The following is a 23,083-nucleotide window of genomic DNA, read 5'->3' on the forward strand; positions in this document are numbered from 1 at the left end:
TGAAATTAAACACAATAATAAAAGAGTATAGATGAAAAGTTGGTAACTACATAAATACTTTCTTATTAGATGTTTGATATCATAGGTAATATTAGGTCAAATGAAAATTTTGAAATATTTTTGTTAAGTTTGAATTTTCGAAAGTGACCTAACTCAAAATTTTGCAAAAATGAGTTATACTCATAAAATGACTCAGAATAAGGTATTCTATCATTTAATAAATCAAAAACTATCCTATGTCACCTAGAAACCGAAAAACACGTATGTTGCGTCTCTTTATAATTTGCGTATTTTAAACGTCCCTCCGCTAAAATAGTGACCGTTTTAGTATTATGTCGGCACGGTGATTACATTTCTTAGTTTTAAAGTGATTTAATCCTGATTGCGGCGTTTATTTACCGAAAGGTAAGTAAATATTATGTCAATGTTCTAATCCTAACAAGACCTTTATTCGTATTAGGTCACTTTTGTACTAAAATGCAGTTTTTGAATTGTGACTTAAATCATATTAAGTCATTTTTGTATTATCAACTATTCTAAAGGTAACGACATATTTCTCGTTATGCCTGTACTTTATTAAATGCTTTCTTTGTTTAAGTGTATTATGTATAAATAGGCCGTTTTAATAATATTTTGATAAGTTAATTTTATGGCGTATTAAAGTTTATGTCATTGTTTCAATAATAATTTGTTTAAATATTTATGTTTAGGTCATTATTATGAAGAGATTAAAGATGATTTTATATTACAAATGGTTCAAGAAAATGAAAAAGAAAACGAAAAATTCATACCCAAAAAGTTATCATGAAATACAAGAGTTTCCTCGCTGAGTGATCATCATCATCTGAGGCTCTACAGCTGCTAGTGGGCCTTGGCCTGGTCCAGTATTTTCTTCCAGATCTCTCGGTCCTTTGTCTGAGTTCTCCAGATTTTCACAGCAATCATTAGATGCCATCCAACCATCGGAGCTTCGGCCCATCTGGTTTTCCATAGAGAAGACGCAGAGGTGCCTTCTTGTCGTCCATACGTGCCTCGTATCCGGCCCAGCGTAAACGGCCTAGTTTTATGGTCTATAAGACATTCGGCTCCTCGTACATTTCATAAAGCTCATGGTTATACCGCGTTCTCCAATGTCTATTTTCCAGCACAGCACCGAAAATCCGTCTGAGGATTTTTCGCTAGAACACCAGCAGGCAATCCTCATTTTTTTGCTCAGGACCCAACTTTCGGACCCGTATGTTAGTACTGGTCTTAGTAGGGTCTTTTATAGCAGTACCTTTATGTTTCGGCATAGCAGTTTCGATCAAAAATATCTTAGAAGGCCGAATCAGCCATAATTCGTTTAAATATTTCTGCAGATATTTCGTTCTGGTTTGTTATTAATTATGCCAGGTACACAAAGTCACGTACAGCCACGAACTTGACTTGTAGACCGAGCTTTTGGGCAGTTTGGTCTATAGTAATATATGCGTTAACAGCAGTAGAGGATCACTGCTGGTAGCGTCCTCCCGATCCAGGTCTATATCATCCGCGTATCTCAGTATTTGTATCTATTCGAAAAATAAAGTGCCCGATGTCTCAATTTCTGGAATCTCGGATGCATTTTTCTAAGGCTATGTTAATCAGAAGGCTGGAGAGCGCATCACCCTGCCTAAGGCCTTCCATTGCCCTAAAAGGTTGCAAGATACTGAATGGATCCGAACGACGCTTTTTTATTTTTTTAACGTCATTGCTGTAAGTGACGACACCAATTGTGGTGGAATGCCGATCTCAGTCAACGCTTGGTACAGGAAATTTCGGTGAACATTGTCGTATGCAGCCTTAAAATTCACGAAAATAATATGGTGTGTTATGACATTGAACTCAAGTGTTTTAAAATCTGATCAGTAGTCGAACGGTTAGGGCCCCAAGCGTACTGGTAGTCGCCTAGTTTGTCTTCTGTGTATGGAGATATTCTATTGAAAAGGACATAGGCGAAGATTTTATATGCCGTGTTTAAAAGAGATATACCGTGATAATTCTGGCAATCAAATATGTCACCTTTCTTGTGCTGTACACACCGCTGTAATATATACCCTATGTTACTGCGATGTTCCACTCATCGGGCGTATTAGATTATATTAGAAAAACTTAACTATAATTATTTTTCTTATGTCATTGTTGTGGCAACCCTGTACTTAGTCTGTGGTTCATGTACCTATGCAATGTGTAAGGCAATGTGCTTTTAGAAAGAATAAAGAAAAGTTAACAGGGCGTCGTTTCAGACTACTACACCTGGACTATCAGCTCATAAAATTTCTCCTTAAAGCTAGTTTCAGCATATTTAAGCAATTCCACAGAGATGTAATCAGTTCCTGGTGGCTTATGATTTTTGAGTTTCCTAATGGCCAATCTAACTTCGTCTATTTGTAGGCAGTGAGATATCTGGGATGTTAGTATAATTTTGTATGGCAGAAGGTGTTTCAGCAGTTTCTGTGCTATTTAGCAGTTCTTGGAAGTACTAATTCCATCTTTTAATAATATCGTTCTTACTATTTAGTAGCTCACTATCTTTACTTTTACAAGCTGAGGTTCTAGGTTTGAAATCTTTCCTACCTCTATTAGTTTGGCTGTAAAAGTTTCTCGAGTCCTTCGTTGAGAAACTTTTAGCAATCTCTTCAAGTTAGTTGACATCAACACATTTCTTCTTCTTTCTCTTGTGTAGTTATTTTTTTTCCTTCGTCGCGCTTTATGCTCTCTCTCGTCTGCAAGTGTAAGTCTGCTGTAACGATAGGTATGCTTCATTCTTTTCGTTAGTAACCTTTTGGCATTCGGCCACTTGTTTCTGCATCGTATCTCATTACCTAGATTTTCACTCGCAGCTGTTAGTAGAATTTTACTTAGTACTTCCCAGGATCTTACTTGCGTTTTGTTCGCTATTTATCTATCTGCTCTGAGCCAAAATTTTTAGATAAACTTTCACTTTAAGAGGTGCGAAATAAATCTACACTACATAGTATAAAACAAAGTCGCTTTTTCTGTTCCTATGTCCCTTTGTATGCTTAAATCTTTAAAACTACGGAACGGATTTTGATGCGGTTTTTTTTAATTCATAGAGTGATTAAATAGGAAGGTTTTAGTGTATAATTTATTAGGTTTGAAACAAAGTAGGCGAAGCCGCGGGCGGTAAGCTAGTAGGGGAGACCGGGTACAAAAGTAACACTTTGTACTTGTACCTTGATTTCTGACTGGGTGTAACTGTTATCACTAAATTAATATAACCATGTATAAATTTAGTTTATATTCTTTACACTAGCAACTCAATTTATTATATTATTTAGTGTTTTATATTAATAAATTAAATTAAAAAAAAAATCGTAAGTTGTTACTTTCGACCCCGTAAGCAGGTCGAAAGTAACACGTCGTGGGTCGAAAGTAACAAGACAAAGGGGTTGGTAATTAATACAATATTATGATGGTAAATCAACAAATTATTTGTTTAAAGACTTTGTATTAATAACACATATCAACTTTTGTATTTTAAATATAATACTTACAAATATAATAAAAAATATTCGAAGTTCAAGTAATGAGATTAATTAAGGGAATCATTCTTTTTATAATTAAAAATTCTGCATCCTGCATCCATCCACTAGCATTCCCAGCTCCAGAACAACCAACAAGACCCTCGGCAATACGAAAAAAGCGGAATGTGTTCTCCTAGAGCATTAATGGCAACAGCAACAGTTAGTAATTTTCCAGGCTCTGCTAAGGTTATGGCACCTACTTGTTTAACCCCTTTTTAATCTACAATTTTGCTAGGTTTTTGGACAGTGGTCACCCCTGTCTCGTCCATATTCCAAATATCTTTTGACTCAAATTGGTACCTTTCCCAATACCTCAGCAAGGTTATCAAAAAAATTATTCACATTATGCTAGTCGATGGAGATAACTGAAAAAAAACTGCAGAGCACTCGATTAAATAGTCGCGTAGATTACTTTACTTGTATTAGTAAATCTCGATCGACGCAAGGTAGCTGCACTAGTATTACCGGCTTTTATTTTTTTTATAAATCTATATAATGTTACATGGCAAATATTATTATATTTTTGCAAGGCCTCTAATTGTTGCACCATCTTTCAAAATGGTGCAACAATTAGAGGCCGTGTCGGTAATTCCTCGATCAGTAGTTCTAATGCGTTGTCGCGGCATTCTGTTGAAGTAAAGATGTACATAAAAATATACATAATCATAATGGGACAAAAATATCATGTTACTTTTGTACCCATAGGGCTATGTTACTTTTGTACCCGTCTATATTTTTGCCAAGACGTGCAACAAAACTTTAAAACGGAACGTGCTACATAAATATGATTATGAGCAATGTACAATTACTCTAATCAAGAATTGATATGCAAACATTCAGATTTCTATCATCCTTTTAAGACTACGTAAACGTTTAATAAAAAAATGTCGAAAATCTTACTTTTGATTCGTGAAAACACGTAGCGTCCTGTCACACAGCCTAACAGCGCGTTGCGCACGCGGCGAATGAATACAATTAAGGGGGACGTTCTCGGCTATCGCCTGACAGAGGCTAAGCGGTGTTCGCCCATTGGATAAATCTAGAGAGCATTTGTTACTTTCGACCCACCGTTACTTTTGTACCCGGTCTCCCCTAATATTATAAAGAGGAAAGGTTTGTATGTATGTATGGTTTTCACGCATAAACTACTGAACCGATTTTGATGAAATTTGGCACAGATAATCTTTAGACATTGAGAAAGAACATAGACTACCTTTTATTGTGAAATATGTACCACGGGCGGAGCCGGGGCGGACCGCTAGTTCCTAACTAAAACTGCACTTTTGTATTACTTTTTTTAATTAATTATACTGAAGTATAATTTTTTGTTGATTAATAATACCAATATTAGAGTTGATTGCCCATAGGTATTAAGTAAATAGTAAAAATGAGTCTTGAAACAAACAATAAATATAATTTCTTAGTTAACATTTGGTTTCATTAGACTACTTCCCATTAATATTTTAATACTAAGTTGACATAATTCAGGTTACGTCCAAATGCATGCATAGAACAAAAATACTAAAGTGACTCATTCCCAAACTAGTCAAAGATGAGTTACAAGTTTTCAGTACTAAAGTGACGCAATATCTAATGGTAATTTTTAAAAAAAGATAAAAAATATTTAAATTTAATTTAATTTATTTTTTATGGATTGTATGGGTGGATAATATCCTCTAAAATGATATCAGACTTTAATATCTTATATAACTTTGCATTCGAACAAATTATGACATGATTTGTAAATAGTTCTGTAAATTACGAACACTTTTTTGATGATTCCCAAAAAACACGAATTTCGTATTAGGTCACTTTCGTTCTCAGCGTGCGAATTATGATGTTAGACTATATTTTTACATATGAACACATGTTGTAACAACCCCAGAAATATACTTTTTTCGTGTTTTTTTGTAGTTGTGGCCTTATGAACGAGTACTTCATGGAATAACTCAATGTATTCACATAATTTTTTTTTTACTCTTTGCAATATAACGACTTATGCCCTTATGCACTATGTTCATAATCGCACAACACGACTTATATTATTGCCAGTTTTGGTTTTATAGAAATGATGTGACTTATTATGCTTGAAATTTGTGTACTTTATGACTCAATTGAGGCTTTTTAGTGGAAAAACTATGCACGTAGCTTGAAAAACGAATGAAATCAACGGGTTTTTTTTATCGTTATTAGATAATAAAAACAAAACATCATTTAGGTATTTATGCATTTAACCCTAGAAGTCCAATCTACGTAAATTTGACGTATGAACTCTTCTATATTTACCATCGAATCGCTGCAAAATCCAGAACCAACTTATTAGCCGTCGAGACCTAGCAGTACATAGTTGGCTCATCCATGTAAATTCCGCCATTTGGTTGTAAAGAGGATGTTGTGCGTCATTTTGACGTATAATTGGGCTTTTCGTAACTTTTAAAATTGTTTCAAATTTTTATTTTGTGATTTATTTGAATGATTTTTTTCCAAGTCACGTTTCACATGATATCTATAGTATTATACTATAGATTGAGTATAAAATGGGATCCAGACAACTTTAATACTAGGACGAAAAACCTTCAATTTTAGTAAATGACGATTATTGTCCTCCGCTGGATTTGGACTTCAAGCAAAGGGAGTGGGTGGCTGAAGATGTTGTCCGGAGTAAAACCGAATATGTTATGGGGTTTTGTTACCCATGTATAATGAAAGTCGTAGATTGTAAAATAAACCTTTAATCGATCTTTCAATAATACAGTACTATGTTGTTAATGCTATACAATGTTTCACCAGTCACCACAATGAGTCTAGTCTGTACAGGTTAGCAGGAGACAATCATTGAGTATTGTCCTAGTGAATCATTTTCACTATCGTCGAATCAATTTAAAATTCGATCAAGTGCGTTCCGTTTCGGAACGCCACAGATAATAAAATATAGATAATAAAAGTGGCAACGCCACAATGTCATGGTGGTATACATTGAGGATACAAGCACTATAAAGAGATAAGAGAAGCCCGAAAACCATATTCCTGTATGTTCAGTTAATACAGGAAAAGTTATAGGTGGTCAGTGGCGATATTTTACGGCATGATATAGAATTTTAACAATTTCTATATCATATAATATCAAAATAATGTAGATAAATGCTAATGCTTCCTTCTAGGGAAGCGCGCTCCATCATAGGCCACATCTCAGCTTACCATTAGGCGAGATCGTGGTCAAGCGCTTCCCTATCACACAATAAAAAATAAAAAAAATAAATAAATAAAATACAATGAGCCGCAAAGATTTTATGAAAAAATTAAGCACAGATTTGAAGGTGCCTTGGATGCAAATACGACTTGTGGCACGCACTTTGAAGAGACTCTACGTGACAATAGCCCAATTTTTTCAAAATATGTGGTACCAGAGTATCCATAAAATGTTTACGAAAATGCAGGACCAAAGAAGTATCGATATTGCGGATTTTTTTCCCATAAAAAAGGCAAATTACCAAAGCACAGTGGCTAAAACGCTCATAAATTGTCAAGACTGGTTATAAATACTTTTTTTTTATGCGACTATTATAGACTATAGTATTATTGTCTTGATTATTGTAGTTAGATAATTTTTTTGAAAAAAGATTAAAAACGAGTTATTTTTTAAAAACTTACCCAATTATAAGAAGAAAATATAAGTTTAACATTTTTTGTTGGCTTTTTTTAGATGATTCAATTATCGTTCTGTATTTATATAAACAAAGAGTATAATATCATTAAATGCACTTTATGTGTTAACTGTATTTTTAATATCTATTGCAAAAAATAGTTAATTTCCATAGAAATATATTAGTATCCCAAGTTAACTGATAAATACCTTTTTTTAAAAATATAAAGATTTGTTGTTGCAGATTTATTGAAAAAAAACGATTTAAAAATAATAAGGAATAGTGTGTGTTGTTTCCGTGCAGTATTCAATTAATAGACCAATAGCAACACGGCATTAATGCCAAACTGTCTCATGTCGTCACTTGAACCAATGACACTAAAAGAGTTGTTCCTTTATGCTCATGAAACTGTATATAATATTATGTAGTATTTAATAAACTATAATATTATGCTTTTAAAAATATACGTGTTTGTGAAAAAGTAAATTCTAGCCTATGTTCAAATAAAAATAGTAGGTAGCGTTTATTTCCCTCTGAGTAAGTAGTGTGTATTGTGTATCAAAAGTTAATTTTGTTAATTTTATTTAAAGTTAATTGTTAAAAGTTAATTGTGTTAATTTTATTTATTACGGATTCAACATCAAACAACTCTACGGTAAGTATCAAGGTGCGTATTAACTATAGAGCTATTATTTATTACCTTACCTAATACCTATAGGTATGTTATAGCTAATTGCTGCTGGGCGCTGGCTGCGATTTCGTCCATGTATCTACTGAAAGGTTTCATAACATAATATGAGCACAGGGGAATAAAATAAAAATACCAGTATGTACATCCAAAAATATTTATTTCAATTATTACAAATTATCCTTAATCTAATTTTGAAAATCTAACACTGAATTAGATTCCTTACAATAATATTATTCAAATTAATAACAAAATAACGTATTTTACGGCTAAATTAATATTGAACTAATTATCTAGTTAAAACACGAAAGCGCATTACCTTGTTATACCAAAAATTTTATATGATACAATATTTTCAACTGATATCGAAATGTACGAAAATAGTAATAATGTAATTGAACTGAGAACATAATGTATCTACTGAAAGGTTTCATGACATAATATGAGCACAGGGGAATAAAATAAAAATACCAGTATGTACATCCAAAAATATTTATTTCAATTATTACAAATTATCCTTAATCTAATTTTGAAAATCTAACACTGAATTAGATTCCTTACAATAATATTATTCAAATTAATAACAAAATAACGTATTTTACGGCTAAATTAATATTGAACTAATTATGTAGTTAAAACACGAAAGCGCATTACCTTGTTATACCAAAAATTTTATATGATACAATATTTTCAACTGATATCGAAATGTACGAAAATAGTAATAATGTAATTGAACTGAGAACATAATATTTTAATATTCAGACAAAGCTGTATTGTTTCGATATACGTAGTTTTTATTGTAAACTGCACATAATATTTTCATAGAAAAATACTGTAAAACAACAGATGATGAAATTTTCAAATAATTTGGAAAATCCAAAAGTGCACGCCTCATAATTTTTTTTTAATAAATATTTATTAATTATTATTTTTGTTTATTTAATAACAATTAAACCACATCGAATCAGACCCTGAAAAATGAAAGGGTTCTATTCCTGAGCATACTCAAGCGTAAGAGAAAAAAAAAGACTCGATTAGTAAAGTATTTCGGTCGCTATCGTGCTAACAAGAAAAAGGATCCGCACATACAGACACACGGACGTCCAAGACAGAACTTTTTTAAACTGTTTTTTAACTAGTTTAAATAACAAAAATGAACCGCTTGACAAATAGCAATTAATTGCTACACAAAGACAGCCTTATTGCTATTCGATTAAAAACGAAAAGTAATGCCTTAACTAGTGCATTTGAGGTTTAAAAAAAAACTTTTCGTAGGTTTTATTTAAGGTGATATTTGAGGTAATTTCTTAAAATAAAGTTGTGAACAATTCACAGTATACAGTTTTACGATATGAAGTTTTATGAAATGTTGCAGATTTAGTTTTATCGAATAAAAGGTAAATCGAGGCATTTAGTTTTGAATTTTTACAGAGAATTTATTGGGTCCTTATTTAGGCAGTTCATAATACAATGTCACAGATAATTAGCGTGTGTTCAAATAAACATCTAGCGTAAGATAAATCTTTGGAATCTACATTTGGTTTTAGTACATTAGATTGCTTTAAAATTAAGAACTATCCCATCAACGTTAGGGTACGTTAAATGTTAAGATATTAAGACTTTAAAAAAAAAAAACTGGAAATAATCTTAAGGTTAATAGCGCCTTTACAGTTTACATACTGTCGTCAGATAATGTCTGTTTAATTGAATAGAGAAAAGAAAAACCCATCCAGGTTTTCTGAAAGTTTTTGAAGTGAAACTTCTTTATCGGGGTTGGACAAAAATTTAGTGTAACATTTTTGCGTTACGCCGTAAGCGTGACATTTTTGCGTTACGCCGTACGCGTGACATTTTTGCGTTACGCCATACTCGTGACATTTTTAAGGTCATAAAGAAGTTTCACTTCTTACGTGTGTACTCTAGTACACGCATACATTTTTTTTCTTATCCCTATCACGCGTGATTTGATATATTTCTGTAAAGTTGCATATTGTAAATTATTTTTTGAAAAAATAAGGTCAAAAAGAAGTTTCATTTCTTACGTGTGTACACGTACGCGTAGCACACGCACACATTTTTTTTGGTTTTTAGCTTCAAATAAGTCCTAAACGTGGAGTATTCGATAGTACCTAATCGATTTACATTGTGTGCATTTAATGTAATTTCTTGATAATAGTTTTTGTGACTAGCTGCAGTTTGACATCAACTGAATACATCAATTAGGTAGTTGTACAGTAGTTGTTGAGCAGTTCATTCTTATTACGTTGAAACTAAAATTTAGCTCAGCCCTATTGCCGTTCGATATTAGATTCACAGATGAGTTTAAGCCTACACTTAATAATTGTTTTAAGTTGAGTTTTCAAATTTGCCGATAAAAAAAAAATTTGAAGGGTTTCTCGCGATTTTTTTGTAGGCAGATATGTTATCACATGATTACTTTAAATTCAAGTTGGTAAATATTCAGTTGAGAATAAGCTTTCACCACTTTGAGTGTTTTCTGCGGTTCAGTTACGAATTATTCGTTTTAAACTTTTTAAGATGTTATTTTTGTGCTGTTGTCACATTTGTTTGTCAATGATCATAACAACAAAATAAAACTGCTGTTAAAATTTGAGCAAGCTGCACAGGCTATCACTATGATAGACTTGGGAGGTATAATTCAGTAGAGTTGTAGTGGAGTATAGTTGTAGCATACTGATGGTTGTGTTGTCTCGTACGTTGTGAAGTAAATGTGTGTTGCGTGAAATAATATTGTGATGGTAATGTAGTTCGTCGAAGGATTGTGGTGTTCAATCTGGCATGAAGTCCAGGATAGTAGATGTGTTCTGACCGGTCAGGAGGACTGGGGCAGTATGGTAACCCTGTAAGGTCAGTGTGGGCCGAGGCAGGATAGTAGCTATTTTGGTATCCCGAGATGAATTACCGTAGTAATGTAGTGTGAGAAATGGCGTACGAGGACGCATGATTGTCGGTATGGCTGTATAGGAGATAACTTGAGTTTATTAAAATGAAAAACGATTAAGAATATTGATTCTGTTGGATGAGTAATAGTTCAGTTCAGGTTTCACTTTTTTTTACTGTTGAGCTATTGAATCCTGTAAACACCAATAATCACTTTGAAAAGACAGATTTTGTTTATACTATGTTCGGGTAACTTCACCTTGTTAATATATTGAGGATGCCTGAGGGCCAAGTACCACTTGAAGTTGGTTAGTGTTTGAAATTTGAGTTTGAGTTGAGTGGTAGCGATGAATCTTAGTTCGTTTGGTCAGAGAGTGCCAGTAGTCATTTCGTAGCCGTAGTCCGTTGAAATCGGTGTCTGCTATTAGGAGCTATGGCTGCTTATAGTGAACCGTGGATACGCGGTATTACCGTAGTCCGTTTGAAACCGGCGTCTGCTATTAGGAGTACAGATAGCTGCTTATAGTAAACCGTGGATACGCGGTGCGCGGGTGACGCTGGCGGAGGTTGGGTCTTGTAGAGACCATTGGAATATGGGAGTCCGTGGGACTCGGCATTCGGAGGAATGCGTGTGGAACAAACATGAGGTTTGTTGTGGGGCTTAGTGAAAAGCCAGAGTTTGCATTCGGAGGAATGCGTGTGTGTTGTTGGGCTTATTTTTTACTTTTTGTCAAGGTGTACAAGTTTATAATATTATTCTAAAACGTTAGAAGTGAATTGTAAATCCTTTGAAATAAATGTATCTAAATCTAATTTACTTTTTGGTTCTTATTTGATTAACTTTTCATCTGGGATTGTTAATATATTATATAATATAAAAATTTGTGTGATTTATTGGTAGGTATACTATCTGCACACCTTACTCTTTCAAATAAAGAAATAAGTAATTACTTATGTATTCAAATTCACATTGGCGTCCATATATTCTGTGCCTCCAGTGAATAAGGGATTCTAATTCAACCAACTACTACTAGCTACTCCGTATGTCTTTTGGGTAGACGGAGGCAAATAGGATTTTTATTCCAACTTTATCATTTGATATTTTGAAAATGTACGTTCGTGTACGGTACATTTTCATACCGTCAGAGTCATTTTGCAGATTATAGTGGTGCAGCACTGAACACTGTCTATTAGGTGGCTGGTGCTGCTGACCGGGCCTTCAGTTCCGCTTTCCAGAATACCTTCACCCTTCTAGGTGCTACTACTACTGAAATAGCGGTACTCTATCGCGTCGTTCAGGTCTCTAACTGACAGGATTTCTCATATTATCGTAACAACCTCGCTCGTTCTAACGAGAACAAATTATCGCCAAGGAATTCTGCTGCAGGATAATGGCAAGAGAGATTTTAAGCTTAACTATGCATTATTATGTTCAGGAATATGGTGGATTTTGAATACTATCGTCGTCTGAAAGTATCTCCTTTCGATTAACTTAATTAAGGATGCAGATCTGATCCCATCTTTGTTCCGTAGGAATGCTACGACAGTCTAAACGTTACACTGTACAAAGAAAATTGCCCTAAATATAGTCGGTTGTTCCAACATCCGTAATATGGCTAGCCTGCCTTGCTAGCCCTTGATTGTAACTGCTACCAATGGAGGCATTGCTCTTGTGTTGTCCACAGTTGTGCGAGTGCAAAAATGAAGAACTGAGCTCGTGGGGAGCTATGTCGAATGAATCTGTGTTAAGATTATGACAGTATAGGACAGTTAGCTGTGGATGCGAAGACAGGACATTACTTTATTCATCCGTAAACACGCGAGGCAGCCACGGACAGCGATATAGCAAGAACTAAACTAGCAAAGTTTAGTTCGCTTACCAGACTTTGTCATGTTTTAAATGCAGTATATCCTCTGTATAGCATTGCATTTATGACTATTGATAAACTTAATTCACCCGTAAACACGAGAAGCAGGCACGGATAGCGATATAGCAAGAACTAAACCAGCAAAGTTTAGTTCGCTTACCAGACTTATATTTTAAAAGCCGTATAGTCTGTACATTTCATTTATTGCCCCCCCCCCCCCCCTAAAAGCAAAGAAATGAGAAGTCATTTGGCAGAGCTTTCTCGTAAAGGGTAGGGGTTCCAAGTTTAAAGCAGATACGAATCTAACGCATTCTCATTTCAGTCACCTGTCGCGCCCACTGCACTCACACCTTACGCTGGCTGCAGCGAGGCTCTCCGCGAAGCCTTCTTACGGAGAAACATCCCATCGGAAGCTGTCGAACTAATGTTGGCATCGCTTTCCAGTAACACTAAGAATCAATATAACGTAACTTATAAACTATGGTGGCAATTTTGTCTAGATAGAAATATTTCCAATTTTGAAAGTACAGTAGCGACAGTTATATCGTTTTTAACAAATGAGTTTAACAAAGGGGCTTCATATGGTACTTTAAACTCGCACAGGTCTGCCTTGTCTTTAATCTTAGGAAATAATATCGGGTCGGATGAATGCATAAAACGACTCCTAAAGGGAGCATTCAAATTGAAACCCAGTAATCCTAAATACAATTATTCTTGGGACCCACAATTAGTTTTGAACCATATCTCAAGCTGGTTTCCTAATATAAACATTAATTTGGAGCAGTTGACTAAAAAATTAGTAATTTTACTTGCGCTGTGTACAGCACAGCGGTTCCAAACTTTATCCCTTATCAATCTTAATAATATTTATTTCTCAGACAGTGGAGCTAAGATTTTCATAACAGACTTGATAAAAACTTCGGCTCCGGGTAGAGATCAACCCCTTCTTATACTTCCATACTTTAAAGAAAATATAAGTATTTGTCCCGCTACTGCACTTTCTGATTATATCAATGTCACAAAACATTTGAGGAATGAGGAGGACAATAGATTAATACTAACTTTTAAAAAACCTAATAAACCCGCCACAACTCAAACAATCAGTCGTTGGATCAAAAACGTTTTATCGGAAAGTGGTGTCAACATTTCAATATTTAGTTCACATAGCACAAGACACGCTTCAACATCTACTGCTTGTGCTAGTGGTGTATGCGTTGATAATATACGTAAAACTGCTGGCTGGACTAAACATTCCGAAACCTTTGCAAGGTTCTATAAACTTAATGTAGTTAATGAAAACGAATTTGCAGAATCAATTTTGCAAGAATAATGTTTGATTATATTTTTGTTAATATACAAAATAAAACTAATAATATCTATATATGTTTTATTCTAAACTTGCACCCAAAATGATTCTTACAAAACTTTTATCTCTTAACATCTACATAGTAAATAATATCTGAAGAATGAAGCGATGAAATATAATATATGATCAAACGAACTTCAGAGTGAAGTTCGATCATTATTATATGAATCGCTTCATTCGAAGATATTAACACCCACCACACCCTAACCCAAAGTTTTGTAAGATTACAGACTCTAAAAATAACGAATATCGTACAAAGCGAGCAAATACTTGTCAGGTCGTAATACCCACAATTAAAAAAAAAATAAAATCTAAAGGCGTGCGTAGTTGCTAGCATTGAAAAAGGGAACTACATAGTAAATAATATCTTCGAATGAAACGATTCATATAATAATGATCAAACTTCACTCTGAAGTTCGTTTGATCATACATTAGTACATTTCGCATTCAAATCATTCAAAATTATTGTAAAATACACGATGAAATTCGAAAATTTAGTTAAAAACATACTTTGTATAGAACGAATTGTAAAAATGCGTTCACTCGACCTAAGTAAGTATCTAATATGATATCAATAAACTAATCTGAATTATTACTGACTCTACAATTCCTATTTTCATTAAGTATTCCAATTATCTTAATATTAGATACCCAATCTCGATTAAACGCGTTTCTATCTGTGCTTTTCCGTAAATCGTTGTTTCATTTTCGAATGTCACTTTTAAAGTAACAAAACACGGCTGACCTACCGTGTTTCGAACAAAATGCATGAAAACTTTCATTAGTAGATAGTTAAGTCTTGTATTTTAAAAGCATGCAATAATTTGTATTTCATTCAAAAACATAATTCGTTTATCGAAACGTTTTTTGCTTAAAACGGTTTCACAATGCATTTTTCTAATTATTATTTTCATTTCAATAATTAGTTACCAAGCCAAATTATTACAAACAATATTTTCGCTCCAACTCCAAGGTATCGTATTACGAGTAGGTACGAGTTAATTGTGTCTTTATGAAGTATAGTAATAAAAAAAAACAAAATAAATCTCGTGTAGAGCCATTTAAATCTCGATAATTATTTCTATTAATATTACCTATAGGTACAAACTTTTAGAACTGTCAATGAATGTCAATTGCGCGGCAAATTTGTATTTTTTTTTCTTTTGCACGCCTCATAAGCGAAGCGTTGAGGTGGGTACTACTGTCACTTCGCGAAAAACATCTGATTTTTCAAACTTAAAATGTCTTTATGTATCATACATTGCACTTGTAAGATAATACATACACACACATATTAAGAAAAAATACTATTTTTAACGTTCATGATATTTTTGATGTCATTTTTGTTATTTAAACTAGTTAAAAAACAGTTTAAAAAAGTTCTGTCTTGGACGTCCGTGTGTCTGTATGTGCGGATCCTTTTTCTTGTTAACACGATAGCGACCGAAATACTTTACTAATCGAGTCTTTTTTTTTCTCTTACGCTTGAGTATGCTCAGGAATAGAACCCTTTCATTTTTCAGGGTCTGATTCGATGTGGTTTAATTGTTATTAAATAAACAAAAATAATAATTAATAAATATTTATTAAAAAAAAATTATGAGGCGTGCACTTTTGGATTTTCCAAATTATTTGAAAATTTCATCATCTGTTGTTTTACAGTATTTTTCTATGAAAATATTATGTGCAGTTTACAATAAAAACTACGTATATCGAAACAATACAGCTTTGTCTGAATATTAAAATATTATGTTCTCAGTTCAATTACATTATTACTATTTTCGTACATTTCGATATCAGTTGAAAATATTGTATCATATAAAATTTTTGGTTAATGCAGCTGGTATAACAAGGTAATGCGCTTTCGTGTTTTAACTACATAATTAGTTCAATATTAATTTAGCCGTAAAATACGTTATTTTGTTATTAATTTGAATAATATTATTGTAAGGAATCTAATTCAGTGTTAGATTTTCAAAATTAGATTAAGGATAATTTGTAATAATTGAAATAAATATTTTTGGATGTACATACTGGTATTTTTATTTTATTCCCCTGTGCTCATATTATGTCATGAAACCTTTCAGTAGATACATGGACGAAATCGCAGCCAGCGCCCAGCAGCAATTAGCTATAACATACCTATAGGTATTAGGTAAGGTAATAAATAATAGCTCTATAGTTAATACGCACCTTGATACTTACCGTAGAGTTGTTTGATGTTGAATCCGTAATAAATAAAATTAACACAATACATAATTGAATGTTACTTTTGATACACAATACACACTACTTACTCAGAGGGAAATAAACGCTACCTACTATTTTTATTTGAACATAGGCTAGAATTTACTTTTTCACAAACACGTATATTTAGTTTATTAAATACTACATAATATTATATACAGTTTCATGAGCATAAAGGAACAACTCTTTTAGTGTCATTGGTTCAAGTGACGACATGAGACAGTTTGGCATTAATGCCGTGTTGCTATTGGTCTATTAATTGAATACTGCACGGAAACAACACACACTATTCCTTATTATTTTTAAATCGTTTTTTTCAATAAATCTGCAACAACAAATCTTTATATTTTTAAAAATAATTTGGAAAATCCAAAAGTGCACGCCTCATAATTTTTTTTTAATAAATATTTATTAATTATTATTTTTGTTTATTTAATAACAATTAAACCACATCGAATCAGACCCTGAAAAATGAAAGGGTTCTATTCCTGAGCATACTCAAGCGTAAGAGAAAAAAAAAGACTTGATTAGTAAAGTATTTCGGTCGCTATCGTGTTAACAAGAAAAAGGATCCGCACATACAGACACACGGACGTCCAAGACAGAACTTTTTTAAACTGTTTTTTAACTAGTTTAAATAACAAAAATGACATCAAAAATATCATGAACGTTAAAAATAGTGTTTTTTCTTAATATGTGTGTGTATGTATTATCTTACAAGTGCAATGTATGATACATAAAGACATTTTAAGTTTGAAAAATCAGATGTTTTGCGCGAAGTGACAGTAGTACCCACCTCAACGCTTCGCTTATGAGGCGTGCAAAAGGTATTTATCAGTTAACTTGGGATACTAATATATTTCTATGGAAATTAACTATTTTTTGCAATAGATATTAAAAATACAGTTAACACATTAAGTGCATTTAATGATATTATACTCTTTGTTTATATAAATACAGAACGATAATTGAATCATCTAAAAAAAGCCAACAAAAAATGTTAAACTTATATTTTCTTCTTATAATTGGGTAAGTTTTTAAAAAATAACTCGTTTTTAATCTTTTTTCAAAAAAATTATCTAACTACAATAATCAAGACAATAATACTATAGTCTATAATAGTCGCATAAAAAAAAAGTATTTATAACCAGTCTTGACAATTTATGAGCGTTTTAGCCACTGTGCTTTGGTAATTTGCCTTTTTATGGGAAAAAAATCCGCAATATCGATACTTCTTTGGTCCTGCATTTTCGTAAACATTTTATGGATACTCTGGTACCACATATTTTGAAAAAATTGGGCTATTGTCACGTAGAGTCTCTTCAAAGTGCGTGCCACAAGTCGTATTTGCATCCAAGGCACCTTCAAATCTGTGCTTAATTTTTTCATAAAATCTTTGCGGCTCATTGTATTTTATTTATTTATTTTTTTTATTTTTTATTGTGTGATAGGGAAGCGCTTGACCACGATCTCGCCTAATGGTAAGCTGAGATGTGGCCTATGATGGAGCGCGCTTCCCTAGAAGGAAGCATTAGCATTTATCTACATTATTTTGATATTATATGATATAGAAATTGTTAAAATTCTATATCATGCCGTAAAATATCGCCACTGACCACCTATAACTTTTCCTGTATTAACTGAACATACAGGAATATGGTTTTCGGGCTTCTCTTATCTCTTTATAGTGCTTGTATCCTCAATGTATACCACCATGACATTGTGGCGTTGCCACTTTTATTATCTATATTTTATTATGTGTGGCGTTCCGAAACGGAACGCACTTGATCGAATTTTAAATTGATTCGACGATAGTGAAAATGATTCACTAGGACAATAGTTAATACGCAAAACGCAATACGCAGTTGATACGTATTTAATACCAATACTCAATGATTGTCTCCTGCTAACCTGTACAGACTAGACTCATTGTGGTGACTGGTGAAACATTGTATAGCATTAACAACATAGTACTGTATTATTGAAAGATCGATTAAAGGTTTATTTTACAATCTACGGCTTTCATTATACATGGGTAACAAAACCCCATAACATATTCGGTTTTACTCCGGACAACATCTTCAGCCACCCAATCCCTTTGCTTGAAGTCCAAATCCAGCGGAGGACAATAATCGTCATTTACTAAAATTGAAGGTTTTTCGTCCTAGTATAAAAGTTGTCTGGATCCCATTTTATACTCAATCTATAGTATAATACTATAGATATCATGTGAAACGTGACTTGGAAAAAAATCATTCAAATAAATCACAAAATAAAAATTTGAAACAATTTTAAAAGTTACGAAAAGCCCAATTATACCTACGTCAAAATGACGCACAACATCCTCTTTACAACCAAATGGCGGAATTTACATGGATGAGCCAACTATGTACTGCTAGGTCTCGACGGCTAATGAGTTGGTTCTGGATTTTGCAGCGATTCGATGGTAAATATAGAAGAGTTCATACGTCAAATTTACGTAGATTGGACTTCTAGGGTTAAATGCATAAATACCTAAATGATGTTTTGTTTTTATTATCTAATAACGATAAAAAAACCCGTTGATTTCATTCGTTTTTCAAGCTACGTGCATAGTTTTTCCACTAAAAAGCCTCAATTGAGTCATAAAGTACACAAAAACACAAATTTCAAGCATAATAAGTCACATCATTTCTATAAAACCAAAACTGGCAATAATATAAGTCGTGTTGTGCGATTATGAACATAGTGCATAAGGGCATAAGTCGTTATATAGCTAACTTAATTGTCTTACCATTTAACAATACCTCAGTCATGAACCACAGATCCTCGCACTCCGATTCCCAATTTTGAATGCGATACGATGGAGTGTCGCGTGATATTGCAAAAAGTATTGTTATCGAGGGTACTTATAAAATTACTTAAAATTAATTAAGTTTAGGTAAGTTGATATTCAACTAATAATCCATCGTGCTATTATCTCGAATAGCCTCCTGGATAAGCAGGTAATTATTAAATAATTAAATAAACAATTATATACCAATAAAATAACCATTGTGACCTATTTATTTACAATTATGTATATGTAATGAAGTAACATTTAATAAACTACTTATATGCTTTTAAAATTCCGTAAAATTATCATAATTACATATATAAACTTCGGAGATCATAATTATATCTCTGGACTACTGGGTTTTTCTACTGCATTTAATTCTACTGATTCTTTGTCAATAGTATCAGATTTCGGGGCATCACACCCTCTTCGATCTGCCGATATAATTTCCTTCATTTTTTTCTCTAACTCCTGATAAAACTCTTCTGGGTCATCGTCATCTTTTCTTTTAGGTACCACTTCAATATTTAGCTCTGGTAAAGATTCACTCGAGTCAGTACTGCTGCGTCGCTCTCGCGATTCTGATGAGGGAGATAACCCTGAAAGTAAATGAACAATGATTTAGTTATTATACCTTTTCTTTATTTTTCCGATCGCATTGGAATCACTACATAGTATAAAACAAAGTCGCTTTCTCTGTCCCTATGTCCCTTTGTACGCTTAAATCTTTGAAACTACGCAACGGATTTTGATGCGGTTTTTTTAATAGATAGAGTGATTCAAGAGGAAGGTGTATATGTATAATAATTAAATTAAATAGTGGAGAAGTACTGTTATTTTTGAGGTTTCTAATGTGATGCCGTAAATAATTACATTTTTTCCTCTTACCTACATTGCAAACGCAGGCTAAACCCTACGAGTTTTATCAAAATAATGTACTAAGTATTGAAAAGGTCTACAGAAAAGTCCGTGATGGTATATATTATGTCTATCTCTTATGGATAACCCACAATAACTTTCTTTTGTCATTTACTTTAAAAATTGCGGGACGTAGCGTTTGCGGCGGTACCGGCCGGCCGCCATTGCACCCGTGCGAAGCCGGGGCGGGTAGCTAGTTTATATAATATAAAGAATAGTTTATGAGCAAACATAAACTACAAGTATCTTTTGCACATGATATCCCTCATAGAAGTGGACTTCATCACAGGGCCGTAGCTAGTCGAATTTGAGGTAGGGCAGCGGTTCATCATCATTATCTCCAGCAAAATTAGCCATAAGAGGTTAAAAAATACTAATAGCAGTACAGGCTTCTATTTTGATAAAATAAATATTGTCTCAACTTACTTGGTTCCTCCTCAAAATATTCTTCATTACTTAAGCGCGACATATTTAATTAATAGAGTTTTGTTTGATTTAACAATTAAATGAGATTATCGTGTTTAAAAAAATACTCTTGAAGAGGGTAGACGTGAATTAAAAGAATTCTAATTACGATGATCTGGGATCAGGAGTTGCCATTTGAAAAAAAAAGAAGAAGAAGAAGAATTACGATGATAGTCATGCCTAAACTGTGAACACGAAATGAAATGAGATAACTAAATAAACATTTAATTAAGTGTACAAATTGTATTTATCCATATAAAAATTCGCCAGTGTGATTCGTTTTTGGTTCAAGCAGTCACAAAATTCATCGATTTACCTATACTTTATATAATTATCTGTGTTCAGAGTATTCGGCCTGATTACCGGCTGTATGCCTATTTACCTAATATCGCTCATTTGCTTCTATAACGTGACAAAGTCAAAATCTCAATTGTTGGGAAAACGCATTTGAAAGTTTAAAATTCCTGTAACTTTTTAATTATTATGCTTAGACTATTCAGCTCAATATAACATATTAAAACGTTCTCGTTTTTTTGAATCAAATTATATTCAGAACTTTATTAGTAATTCGAGAATCAGTATGATCTTTTAATTTTTCTAGCATAAGTGAATTTTCATTATTTCCTGGGACAAGATTTACAATCTTCCTTCATTTCTTCATCAGACCTTCAGACCTTTCATCTGAAAAATAAATTAAGTAATCAGACAACATTTTTATCATTTATAATGCAACATTGTAGTGTATTCGTTGTAAAAATGTATTATTTTTCATGAAAAATGTGTTAACTTGAGATAACCAACATAAAGACAAAACATTTTGTACTTTTATTATCAACTGTAACGGAACATATTAAATTAACCAACAAAAAACATTGTTCATTTCAGCAACAACGGGACATTCCTATGTAAACCGTAGCATGCGAATACTATTTTTACTACAATAATGACCCACATGCAAATGTCCCGTTATAGTTGAAAATATAAATCACTAAAAAAACAAAAAGCTGTACTTACCTTTCAGCAAAACCGTGACACAATAAGCTGTTACGATTTTACCGCAATCGGGCAGCAGTTTCCTTCTCAAGGGAGTAGCAACAACTGACATGAACCGTTCTTGCATTAAATTCAAGAGCCTAAAGAGATTTCGCTAAACCGATAGTCGCCGACCTTTTCCCTCATAACTCGGTCATTTTTGGAGCTAGAAATATCGCGTTTTAGCAGAAAGTAGAGCGCGATGCGCCGGATTCTACTGTGTCATTATTCCATAACGATACATATGCTCGTTAACACGTTCTTGTCGCAAATTTTTTTATTTTATTTTATTTTATTAGTTTCCAAACAGCTTATACAACAATATAACAAACAAATTATTCAAGTACAATTAATAACGTTCTATGTATAAGCCTATTCTATGGATACACAAATGTTTAGAGTGTGAAAGATGTAAAAACAATTAAAAATACTGTTACCACAACAATAAAAAAAAAAAAAAAATACAATAAAAGATATACTTATAGGCTAACAAGATTCGACATAAATCCGTATGCTTCAGGTGCTACGCAGAGCAGTAAGTACTAGGCGACGAAAACTGGTTAGACTATTTGAAAAAATGTCAATAGTGTTATCTTTATTAACTATTTCGTTATATAGTCGGCATAACCTATATACTGGGTTATTATAAGAAATATATAAGCGAGTGGCGGGTATATAGAAGGGTTTAGCGTTCCGAGTGACACGAGCGTTACAATATAAAGAGAATTTACAAAGTATATCGGTGTGAATTAGGTTATTGATAATTTTATACATATAGGTTAAATCAATGAATTTACGTCGCATTTCAAGTGAATCCAAATTGAAATATTTAAGTCGAATGTCATAGGTGGGCAAGGATCTTCTAAGGTGTTCACGATTGCATAGAGAACGTAAAAATCGTTTTTGTACCGATTCGAGCTTGTCGATATGTGTTTTGTAGAATGGAGACCACACTGAGGAGCCATATTCAAGGGTGCTACGGACCAGAGATTTATAAAGAATTAGGACACTATTTTTATTTTTAAAAGATCTGGACATTCGTAATATAAAGCCTAAATTTTGATTGGCTTTTTTGACAGTAGATTCGACATGATCGATAAATGATAAACTTTTATCGAATGTCACCCCTAGATCTCGTATGAATTCTTTACGACCTAAGATAATATTTGAAATTTGATACGAAAAGTTAATACTGTTTACTTTATTAGTAAATGTGACAACATGACACTTAGAGGTATTTAATTTCATTAAATTTCTCTTACACCAGGCATGAAGAGCAATTAAGTCTTCTTGAAGCAACTGACAGTCAGCAATATTATCGACTTTTCTATATAGTTTCAGATCATCCGCATAAAGTAGACATTTACTACCTATATTAAATCGTAAGGGTGCATCATTTATAAAAACCGCGAACAAAAGAGGGCCAAGATGGGAACCTTGGGGAACACCGGAAGGAACAGAATAGGGTTCAGATAGGTAGCCGTTGAGAGCAACTATTTGAGTGCGGTTTTTAATGTACGAGATGATCCAACGCAATAAGTTCCCATGTATGCCACAAATCATCAGCTTTTTA

Source organism: Colias eurytheme, chromosome 32 (genome assembly GCF_061535395.1).
Source record: "Colias eurytheme isolate Ceu_HAF_F1 chromosome 32, ilColEury1 Martin Lab GWU primary, whole genome shotgun sequence".
Classification (NCBI taxonomy): Eukaryota; Metazoa; Arthropoda; class Insecta; order Lepidoptera; family Pieridae; genus Colias; species Colias eurytheme.